This window comes from Coenobita brevimanus, chromosome 13 (assembly GCF_032717465.1).
Source record: "Coenobita brevimanus isolate Jiangsu-jjx chromosome 13, ASM3271746v2, whole genome shotgun sequence".
Classification (NCBI taxonomy): domain Eukaryota; kingdom Metazoa; phylum Arthropoda; class Malacostraca; order Decapoda; family Coenobitidae; genus Coenobita; species Coenobita brevimanus.
Window position 1 is genome coordinate 22,300,596 of NC_136966.1, and position 11,823 is coordinate 22,312,418.

The following is an 11,823-nucleotide window of genomic DNA, read 5'->3' on the forward strand; positions in this document are numbered from 1 at the left end:
AAAATTTGATTAAATTTTGGGGCGGATCCGGATCCGAAGCCGGATCTTATATCCACGAAACCGGATCCGGGCTTATTTAGAAAGTTATGATCGGATAATGATGAAATTTTGTGGAAGTGTCGGCCATGGTCCAAGGAAAAATTATCAATTTTATGGGGGGATCCAGATCCAGATCAAGAGTATCCCGCTTTATATCTCCAAAAGTTCTCAATGATCTTCAATGAAATTTTGTGGAAAAGTGGGCCATGAACCAAGAAAGAATTGATTGAAATTTGGGGTGGATTCGAATCTGGATCCGGATCCTATATTCACGGACCTTGATCAGTGATTACTCAAAAAGTTATGAACGGATTATGATGAAATTCTATGGAAAGGTGGGCCATGGGTGAAGGAAGAAAAGATTAAATTTGGGGGCGGATCCGGATCCGGACCCGGACTATCCTGCACAGTATCTCCAAAAGTTTTAAATGAATTTCGATGAAAATTTGTGGAAAGGTGGGCCATGGAACAACGAGGCACTCATTGAATTTGGGGGCGGATCAGGATCAGGTTCCAGGTCCGGGCTTGTTCAAAACGTTATGAACGGATTATGATAATATTTTGTGGAAGCGAGAAGCAATTAAATTTTCAGGAGCATCCAGTTTCGGATCAGCAGTATCCCGCACAATATCTCCAAAAGTTCTCAATGAATTTCAATGAAATTTTGTGGAAAGGTGGGCCATGGAGCAAGAAAGAAATGATTAAATTTGGGAGCAGATCCGGTTCCGGATCCGGATATATCCACAGATCCGGATCCAGATCCTTTTTAATGGTAATGGCACTGGCGAAGATATGAGCTCTCTGAGTGCTTTCTAGTTAATATTATTATTATTATTATTATCATTATTATTATTATTATTATTATTATTATTATTGTTATTGTTGTTGCTGTTGTTGTCGTTGTTGTTACTACTACTACTACTACTATTATTATTATTATTATTATTTTATTAATTATTATTATTATTATTTTATTTATTATTATTATTATTATTATTATTATTATTACCATCATCATCATTATCCTCCTCCTCATCATCATCATCATTTTAGTAGTAAAAGAATACTGCCCTCGTCATTTTCCTAATCCTAATTTTGCTACTCTCAATGGAGTGGGTAGGATCGAGATATAGACTGACAGATGTATACTCGTGTGTATATATATATATATATATATATATATATATATATATATATATTGTTATATAGCCTATGATTTCATCATCCTTTGTGTAATTCTAACGTACAGTATGCTGCATGTTTGATCACCAGCGTGTTCTACCTCAGTCCCCCTTCTACCGTTATAGTAGAGTAAGTCGTTCTTTCTGTTGTTCAGAGCAGGATTGTCAACTCTTTGTCCCCTATAGGTTCATTTGCGCGTCCTTCTTACAAGTTGTATCAAGCTCTGCCGGCCCCTATATAATGAGCTCAGTCTCTGCATTATTGCCACTTAGATCTACTCATTTTGTTCACATCTCTGTCTTCCCCTGTACAGTTGTTATTATTGTGAGTGCTCAGGAAGTCTCCAGCCATCTAGCAGCTGTGTAATTTGAGTGTAGCATAAGGTGTTAATTCTTAGGCCTAGTAAGGTTTTTGTGATTAATGTAAAGTTTCATGTCAGCCATTGTTCATAATATTTCGTATCTGTAATAATATATCTTGCATTCGCTGAGTATTATCTGGTATTTTCATTTTATCAGGGCTGACTTAGATAAATTTACTCATGCTAATTTCGTGTTAATAGAGGCTATTGCAGTTAACCATATATTTAACCTGTTTTTTGCCATTACATTATCCTTATGAGTCCTGAATGTATTGTTGTTAGTTTGAGCATTAAACTTTAACTTGTAATTTTACCTAACTCTTTTGTTTTGAACCTGGAACTTTACGGGACAGTAGTGATTTTTAGTATTCTCACTTAATGTGTACATTATCTTTCTCTGTTCCATAACATAAATTTGGCGACCTCTTATCAGGATACTCAGGATATTATCATAAGGATATTGCTTGATATTTTGTGACTGTGATTTATTCATGATGTCTACTATTACTACGCTTGATGAAGCCAAAGATTTTTTGTCAAATGAGCAAACAGTGTTGGATGTAGAAAACAGAACAAAGAATGAACTTAAGCTTGGTGCTCAACAATTGGGAATTGTTGTTCGCTCTCATCATTCTAAAGATCAAATTGTTGACATGATTAATGAAAGCTTGTTTAATGTAACTCCTCCAAATGAGCAAACGCAGATTGAAATAGCTAAGTTACAGCTAGCCCTGCAGGAGGCTCGTGTTAAGGAGGCTGAGGCACAAGTTGAAATTGCTAGGATTCAGGCAGACCATGAGTATCGCATGAAACAATGTGGAACTGGATCATCTAGCTCTGATGATTTTGATGCGGCTAAAAATGTTCAACTTGTCCCTTCTTTTAATGAATCTGATTTAACAAAGTATTTTCAGTTGTTTGAGTGGGTAGCTACAGGTTTTAATTGGCCCAAAAAGTATTGGCCAGTGCTCCTTCAAACTGTTCTCACCGGTAAAGCTCAAGTAACTTATGCATCTTTGCCTCAGGATCAATCTGATAATTATGATGTAGTTAAGAGCTTGATTCTTAAGGCCTATGAGCTTGTTCCTGAAGCCTATAGAGTAAAGTTTAGGACAACTTATAACCAAGATAAGCAATCCCATGTTGAGTATGCAAAAATCAAAGAAGATCTGTTAGAGCAGTGGTTAAATTCTAAGAATGTGGATTCTGATTTTGGTAAATTTAAGCAGATGATTTTGCTGGAGGACTTCAAAAGGTGTGTTAATAAAGATGGAAGCCTATATCTTGATGAGAAAAGAATAGATAATTTGTCTGATGCTGCAGTTTTAGCTGATGAATATGTTCTCACTCACAAGAGATATTCTAAAGAAAAAAGGAAAGCTGAGAGTAAGTACGTTGCCTCTACTCAGAGTACAGGTAACAGGAAAGAGAATAAAGATGATGTTTCTCAGGAAGTAAATACCAGCTTCACCTCTAGATTTCAGAAAAGTAAATGTACTTATTGTAGTAAGCTTGGTCATACTACGGAGAAATGTTTCAGGAGACAGCGTGATGTGAACAAAGAGGAGTCTTTAAATATTCAGTCAATTGGTCTAGTGTCCACCCTTGAGAGTTCCCAGAATTCTTTAACTGAGTTAACTAAACCTGCTTTGAGGGGTAAATTAAATCCTCATGATGAAGCTCCTCTTTTGAGCAGTAACGTGGGTGACACTCTCAAGAGTTCATGTGCTAATTTCCTGTCTGATGGTTTTGTCAGTCCTCTGGACAGTAATGACAGGAAATCAGTTAAAATATATCGTGATACAGGTGCTTGCCAATCCCTTATGCTGACCAGTGTTCTAGGCTCTAATTCTGATGAAACTGTAATCTTACAAGGTGTAGGGAATAATTACTTCTCTGTCCCTCTGTGCAGAGTGAATTTAGAGTCTGGTTTTGTTAATGGTTCTGTTATGGTTGGGTTGGTTGAGACACTCCCAATGTCAGGTGTAACTTTCTTACTTGGAAATGATATTGGTGGAAGTCAAGTGTGTCCAGCTCCTCAGTTGTCTAGTGAGTCAGTGGCTGCGGCCCAGGATTGTGATGTCCTTGATGTGTTCCCTGCATGTGCTGTCACTAGGGCTAAGTCTAAAGTTACTGGTGACTTAGAGGGTAATGATGATGATGATGTTATCCTAGCTGACACTTTTCTTGCTAATTTGGACCACTCACCAGATGAGGCAGTACCCCGTAGTGTTGATAATTTGTCTCGTCAAGAGTTGGTTGAGTTGCAGGTTGCTGACCCTGAGTTGAAAGGTCTAGCTAACTCTGCTTGCAGTGAGGATGAGTCAGCTGGTGCTTCTATTGTTATTATATAAAGTCAGGAGTACTTATGAGGAAGTGGAGACCCCCAACAGCATCAGCCGACTGTGAATGGGAGGTTGTACATCAAGTTGTCATCCCTCGTGTTTGTAGGCAGGATATCATTAGAGTGGCTCATGATTCTAGTTTGGCAGGACACCTTGGAGTGAGGGAGACTGTGGCACGCATTTTGAAACACTTCTACTGGCCAGGTATCTTCAGGGATGTTTCCTGGTATTGTAAGTCTTGTCACACCTGTCAAGTTGTGGGGAAGTGTAATCAGACCGAAAAGGTTGCACCTCTAGTTCCCATTCCTCCTTTTGAGGCGCCATTCACCCGTGTGTTGGTGGATATTGTGGGCCCTCTTCCTAAGACATCTTCAGGATTTTCTTATCTGTTGACCCTGATTGATATGGCTACTCGTTATCCTGAAGCCATTCCACTTAGAAATATCTCAGCAAAGAACGTGGTTAAGGAAATGCTAGGGTTCTTCACAAAGTTTGGTCTGCCCAAGGAGGTACAGTCAGACCGGGGAAGTAATTTCATGTCAAATGTTTTCAAGCAGTCTCTGAAAGAGTTGGGCATCACCCAGATCACGTCTTCAGCTTACCATCCCCAGACCCAAGGAGCGTTGGAGAGATATCATCAAACACTCAAATCGATGCTCAAGAAATACTGTTTGGAACATCAGAAAGACTGGGATAAAGGTCTTCCATTCGTTGTATTTGCCGCAAGAGAATCTCCAAATGAATCACTGGGCTTCTTACCTTTTGAACTACTATTTGGCCATGAAGTAAGAGGACCCCTTAAGCTACACAAGGAATGCTGGCTGTCGGAGGAAGATGACGTCAACTTGCTGGAGTATGTGATGAAGTTCAAAGAACGGCTGTCCATTGCTTTACAGCTGGTGAGAGAGAATTTAGGAGCTGCTCAGAAGATGAAGACTTGGTATGATAAGTCCTGGTTACGCCACTTTCAGCCAGGAGATCAGGTTTTGATTCTGCTACCAGTGCATGGGCAACCTCTTCAAGCCAAGTTTAGTGGTTCTTATTTCGTGGAGAAGAAACTCAGTGATGTCAACTATGTCATCGCCACACCAGATTGTACAAAGAACAAGCAACTTTGTCACATCAACATGCTAAAGTTATATCACAGGCGGGACGAAAATAACCCAGTCTGCACTGTAGCTGTTCCACCCGAGTCTGCAAGTGAAGTTCTCCCATGCAGCATGAGCCTGAGTGATAGTTTGGGGAAGAATCCTGATATCATGAATGATCTCCAGACTAAGCTTTCTCATCTAGCTCCCGAGGAAAGGCAGGAGTTTTCGGCATTACTGCAGGAGTACCCGCAAGTGTTCCATGCCACGCCAGGAAGAACCACTGCGTTGATGCATGATGTCGATGGTGGAGACGCAAAGCCAATTAAACTGCCTCCTTACCGTGTGAACCCAGCGAAAGTTCCTCTCATCCAGAAGGAGCTTGGCTACCTGTTGGACCACAAGATGATTGAGCCCTGTCAGAGCGAGTGGAGTTCTCCTGTCACTCTAGTCCCTAAGCCAGGTGGGTCACAGCGGATTTGCATTGACTACAAACGTGTTAATCAGATAACCAAAACAGACACTTACCCTCTCCCTCGCGTGGAAGATTGCATAGACAAGATCGGAAAGGCTAGGTACATATGTAAGTTTGATTTGTTAAAGGGATACTGGCAAGTACCTATGACTGAACGTGCTAGGGAGATCTCATGTTTTGTAACACTAGGAAAGACTTTTGCATGTTCTGTAATGCCATATGGTATGAAGAATGCACCAGCCACATTTCAGAAGCTCATGAATGTTGTAACAGAGAGTTTGGCAGGGTGTGTTGTTTATATTGATGATGTATTAATCTTCAGTGACAACTGGAAATATCACCTATGCCATGTCAGTAAATTTCTTGAGCGTTTGGTTCAGGCTAATCTTGTAGCTAATTTATCAAAGTGTGAGTTTGGTCAAGCTAAAGTTCAGTACCTTGGGTACGTCATTGGTGATGGACATGTTGCACCACCAGGAGCTAAGGTTCAGGTTATAAGTGATCTTCCCAGACCTAAAAGTAGGAAAGAGCTTCAGAGATTTTTGGGAATGGTAGGTTATTACAGGAGATTTGTTTTTAACTTTTCAATTCTTGTATCACCACTTACAGACCTACTGAAAAAGGGAGTTAAATTTGTCTGGACCGATAACTGTGAATCCTCTTTCAGCAAACTTAAAGCTATCCTATTAAGTCAGCCAGTGCTCGCTACTCCAAATTTTGCTAAGCCTTTTAAGATGGCTGTTGATGCAAGTGATACAGGAGCTGGGGCTGTTTTGCTGCAAGAGGATGATCAGGGTATTGAACATCCTGTATCTTATTACAGTAAGAAGTTCACTCCACCTCAAAAGAACTACTCAACTATTGAGAAGGAGCTTTTGGCCTTGATTTTGGGTTTACAGCATTTTTCATTTTATTTGTGTTCTGGTTTTGACCCCATAGTCATTTATACCGATCATAACCCACTGAAATTCCTTAGTAAGTTTAAAGATAAAAATCAGAGATTAACAAGATGGAGTCTACTTCTTCAGGAGTATTCATTAGACATACAACATGTCAAAGGGAAAGAAAATGTTATTGCGGATTGCTTATCTAGACTTTAGACAGATTGTTTTGGAGTAATAAGAAATTTCCTTTGTAAATTTCTTTTTCTTTGTGGGGAGGTGTTACATAGCCTATAATTTCATCATCCTTTGTGTAATTCTAACGTACAGTATGCTGCATGTTTGATCACCAGCGTGTTCTACCACAGTCCCCCTTCTACCGTTATAGTAGAGTAAGTCGTTCTTTCTGTTGTTCAGAGCAGGATTGCCAACTCTTTGTCCCCTATAGTTTCATTTGCGCGTCCTTCTTACAAGTTGTATCAAGCTCTGCCGGCCCCAATATAATGAGCTCAGTCTCTGCATTATTGCCACTTAGATCGACTCCTCATTTTGTTCACATCTCTGTCCTCCCCTGTACAGTTGTTATTATTGTGAGTGCTCAGGAAGTCTCCAGCCATCTAGCAGCTGTGTAATTTGAATATATGTGTTATTGCATTTTTTCTTGTACTGTGTAGCATAAGGTGTTAATTCTTAGGCCTAGTAAGGGTTTTGTGATTAATGTAAAGTTTCATGTCAGCCATTGTTCATAATATTTCGTATCTGTAATAATATATCTTGCATTCACTGAGTATTATATGGTATTTTCATTTTATCAGGGCTGACTTAGATAAATTTACTCATGCTAATTTCGTGTTAATAGAGGCTATTGCAGTTAACCATATATTTAACCTGTTTTTTGCCATTACATTATCCTTATGAGTCCTGAATGTTTTGTTGTTAGTTTGAGCATTAAACTTTAACTTGTAATTTTACCTAACTCTTTTGTTTTGAACCTGGAACTTTACGGGACAGTAGTGATTTTTAGTATTCTCACTTAAAGTGTACATTATCTTTCTCTGTTCCGTAACAATATATATATATATATATATATAGAGAGAGAGAGAGAGAGAGAGAGAGAGAGAGAGAGAGAGACTGTACAGTATATACAGAGAGAGAGAGAGAGAGAGAGAGAGAGAGAGGAAAATACATTAACTTGTAAAACGAAGATACATCAACGAACAGGTAAACATACGAATGACTAAGTATGACAAAATTTTCCACATCTTATTGCTATAGCTGTAGTTTATTAACTTTAATATTTTGTCCTTTTGCATTATTTACTATAGTTTATCGAATAAGACAACGCTAAGGCCCTACATCCTTTCTAGAGCACGTCTTCCTGACTAGCACCATATTCCAGGATTATTCTCTTGTTTCAGCGAGGAAATTGCAGTTTTACGCCTAATTAAAGTGAACAGAGTATTGATAGATTTAGCCTGTCGGGAGATGCTTTCAGACTAAAGGGGTCAGGTTTAGGCTTCATTGGCCTGTTCAGTTTAGTAACGTGATTGGTTTGTTTGATTTGCTGCCTCCACACGATGTTATTCAACTTAGTAGAAACGTCTTACAGTGGGGAGGTCAATCAAGTCTATATCTAACCTCCTTAGTTTGAAATCTTTCTAAATCTGAAATTAAATTTCATTTCTTTAGTCAAAACAGAATAAAACGTTCTCGGACTGAAGGAGTTAAACCATATCTTAGCCAACCGTGTCCCTATACCTCGTTGTTGGTCTAATTCTTGGCTTAGTTCTTCGTCTCCTTCTAGATCTAATTCTTGATGTAATTCCTGATCTACTTTTTGTTCTAGTCCTAAGTCTGATTTTTACTTTAGTTCTTGGTATGACTCTTGGTCTACTTCTTGGCCTAATTCTTGCTTTATTTTTGATTTTGTTCTTGGCCGACTCCTTAGTCTAGATTATGTTCTAGTTCTTGATCTATTCCTTTCAATTATATTTTTTCTGGTTCCAGCAATTCTACTCTTAAACACCCTTTCTGGTTTACTCCACCCTCCATCTCGTTCTCGGTCTCTCTCTTCTTCCAGTCAATCCATCTCACATAACAACAGACTTCATTATTGGCCCGTTGCATTACGATAAATAACTAGACAGCGAGCACTGAATTTGTAAAACCCAGTGAGACGATATTTGGAGTCAGACAGTTTTTCAGGAATGTTATGTAGGAGTTTCATATTAGTTCGACTGAAAAGTGGAGCGATATTAATATCCTCAACTAAATCCCATAATATCAGTTTGTAACTTTGTACTTGTCTGTTTTCTTCCTCCTCCTTCTCATCCTCATCCTCCACACACACACACACACACACACACACACACAACATCACCACCACCATCAAACGATGCCCACAAAAAGCCCACGAAAAAAATAAAGCATTGTAAAAAAAAGTAAAATAAAGCCAGCCAACAGGATAAAAAAAATTGGAGACAAACTGGCACGCACACGCAAGAAAAATTGTATAGCTAAAAAAATGAATAAAAGAATGATGCAAAATAAATATATAAAAATGAATGGTAAATCTAGGAAATAAAGCACGGCAGAAGACAGGCAACCAGACAAACGACCAGCAGTCAGCGAGCAGACAGACAGTCTTAGTAGTTAAACCGAGAGGGACGTGTGTGTGTGTGTGTGTGTGTGTGTGTGTGTGTGTGTGTGTGTGTGTGATAGGGTTTTGCAACAAATATGCTGTCAATGATTCCGGAGCCGGTTTAGGTGGTCCAGAAAAAGAGAGAGAGAGAGACTGAGAGAGAGAGAGAGATGAATGATGCTGATAATAATGATAATGATGATAGATGCAGTCAGTGGTCTTATCTCTTCTTAAAGGTGCCCGGATTTGTCTCTGAGATTATGCCCTTCCTCAACAGTTGCTTCTTACTTCCACCCTCCTCCCATCAAGCTAAATCAAGTCCATCGTAAAAACACATCACAGGGGATACACCTGAAGTAGTTAGATGATACTGTACCGTAATGAGGCTTTTTATAATTCCCTCTTCTCAGTCTTAGTGTTCTTTATATACATCACATACCTGCCTTCATACGTCATCTCTTCTGTGCTAGTACTCACCCTCCATATTGAAAATATGCTTGGGCTGCCTCTGTCGGTACTGGGGTGATGATATTTGCGGAAAAACTATATTATGACATGTCGAAGGGTTCTTTGGAAGAGCAGTAATATCTGTTTAAAGGTAAATAAATCCAAAAACTGTTCTCTTCCTTAGCTTGAAACCGATCACGCGTGCTTTCGAAGAAGAGAGCATTGTTGCAAATTTTGAAAGAATAAATGTTATTCCCACTCAGCTTGGCTTACACTGCACGGTGATCATTCTCACTTTTGTCCTTGCACTAAGATTCACTTTTTCTACATAAAGTTATAAATGCTAGTCATATGTTACTCAATACAAGCGGCCAAAAATCTTTTTGATGATCAATAGATTGTCGTTTGCTTTCCTTCGATTTTACGATGCACGAACCGTTTGCCACGTTATATCCTTTGTTCTTGCAGTCTTTATTATAAAATCTACAGTGATTAGTTTCGCATAATCATCAATATTACGCGTATCCTCACAATCATTTTCATTTTTATTTTGTATCCACCTGTTTGCCATTATCAACCTACTCACTAAAGGTGTGTGTGTTTTGAAAATACAACAGTTTCCCTCTGTCCTCTGGCCGTATTACAGTTGGCGTAATAGGCTTCGTAGCACCTCTTTCTTGGCGAACTACTTTGAATAATAGGCCTACACCTTAGCATTCTCTTGCATGCCGTTTTTAATGCTTAATAAACACATTCGTAGCAATCGTAAAGATACTGAGATGTGGCTTAAATTATACATTACAGAGGAAATTTACGAAATCTAAGAGGCCACTTTGGAATTCGATCATTGTATCAAAGCCTTATTTACCCAATATAAACACTTACTACCTACTGTTAACCTCTCATAAACATTAACACTGGGAAACTAGATATACTATGATTTGCGCTTGTGTTTTAGCTTTCTTTTTATATGACGACGATGATGATGATGATGATGAAGAGGAGGAGGAGGAGGAGGACAGTGATGATAATGATGATGATGATGATGGTGATGATGATGATGATTATGATAATGATATGGAGGAGGAGGAGGAGGAAGATAATGAGGCGGGAGAAGAGGAGGAGGAGGACAATAAGAGAATGAGGATGAAGAGGAAGAAGAAGAAAAAGAAGAAAGAGGAGAAGGAGGGGGAGAAGGAGGAGGAGGAGGAGGAGGAGACGGAGGAGGAGGAGGAGGAGGAGGAAGAAGAAGAAGATGATGATGATGATGATAAGCCAGTAAATGAAAGACGAAATATATATATATATATATATATATATATATATATATATATATATATATATATATATATATATATATATATATATATATATATATATGAGACAAAGAGCTACGTGCGTATGAGGTGATGATAACAATGATGATGATGGTAATGATGGCAATGATTAGATTTTCATCATCACTACCATCATCTCCATCACCGATATGATCATCATGTCGTTTCTGGTCTCCATTACCTCGCGTCCCTTCCTTCTGTCTCCTACCCACACGAAATTACTAAGGATTTCAGGGGCAGTGTCCAACTGTTTTTTTTAAATAACGTCTCAACAAAGCGTCGGACAAGGATTTAACTTTGGCAGTGCATGTTTGAGACCCCGACCTAATTTGTAAAATTATGCTTTTGTACCAAATGTGTATGATTAAGGCATTTATAAGAGTAAATGTAGGGTAAACTTAGCTAAAATCGTCAGAGGCATGTAGCGAGGCTAGCTTCGGTCACGATACAAGCCCCGCCCCCAATTCGGAACGTGACGTCGGTGTGACGTAGTAGTAATCACCGACGCAAGTGGCAGTTCTGTCTTTATGTAAGCTGCTTCAGATTCAATGCCTCAGGGTTACTCATATTTCTGAGCTGCGGCTGATTTTTAGAGTGACTGTACATCCCTCCAGACTCCCTATTAGTACATAGTATATGCATCGCCCTCTTACACATATTGTGACGTCAATATGACTTATTCACTTCTGAAGAGTAGTAATCACTGCCTGAGCCGGCACCGCTGGGCGAGGTGATGTGGCGGCCGCCGACAGGCGAGACGTTACCAAACCGAAACTTCAGCGATGGCGAGCATAGAAAGATTTCGCAAACATTCTTCTCATATAAGGACCATACTGAATGTATAGTAGGGGTGAAATATTACTTCGGTGTGTGTGTGTGTGTGTGTGTGTGTGTGTGTGTGTGTGTGTGAGAGAGAGAGAGAGAGAGAGAGAAAGTACAGTATGTGGGGGGGGGGGTTTAGGAAGATAGAACTGCCACTTGCATCGGTACTACGTCACACCGACGTCACGTTCCGAATTGGGGGCGG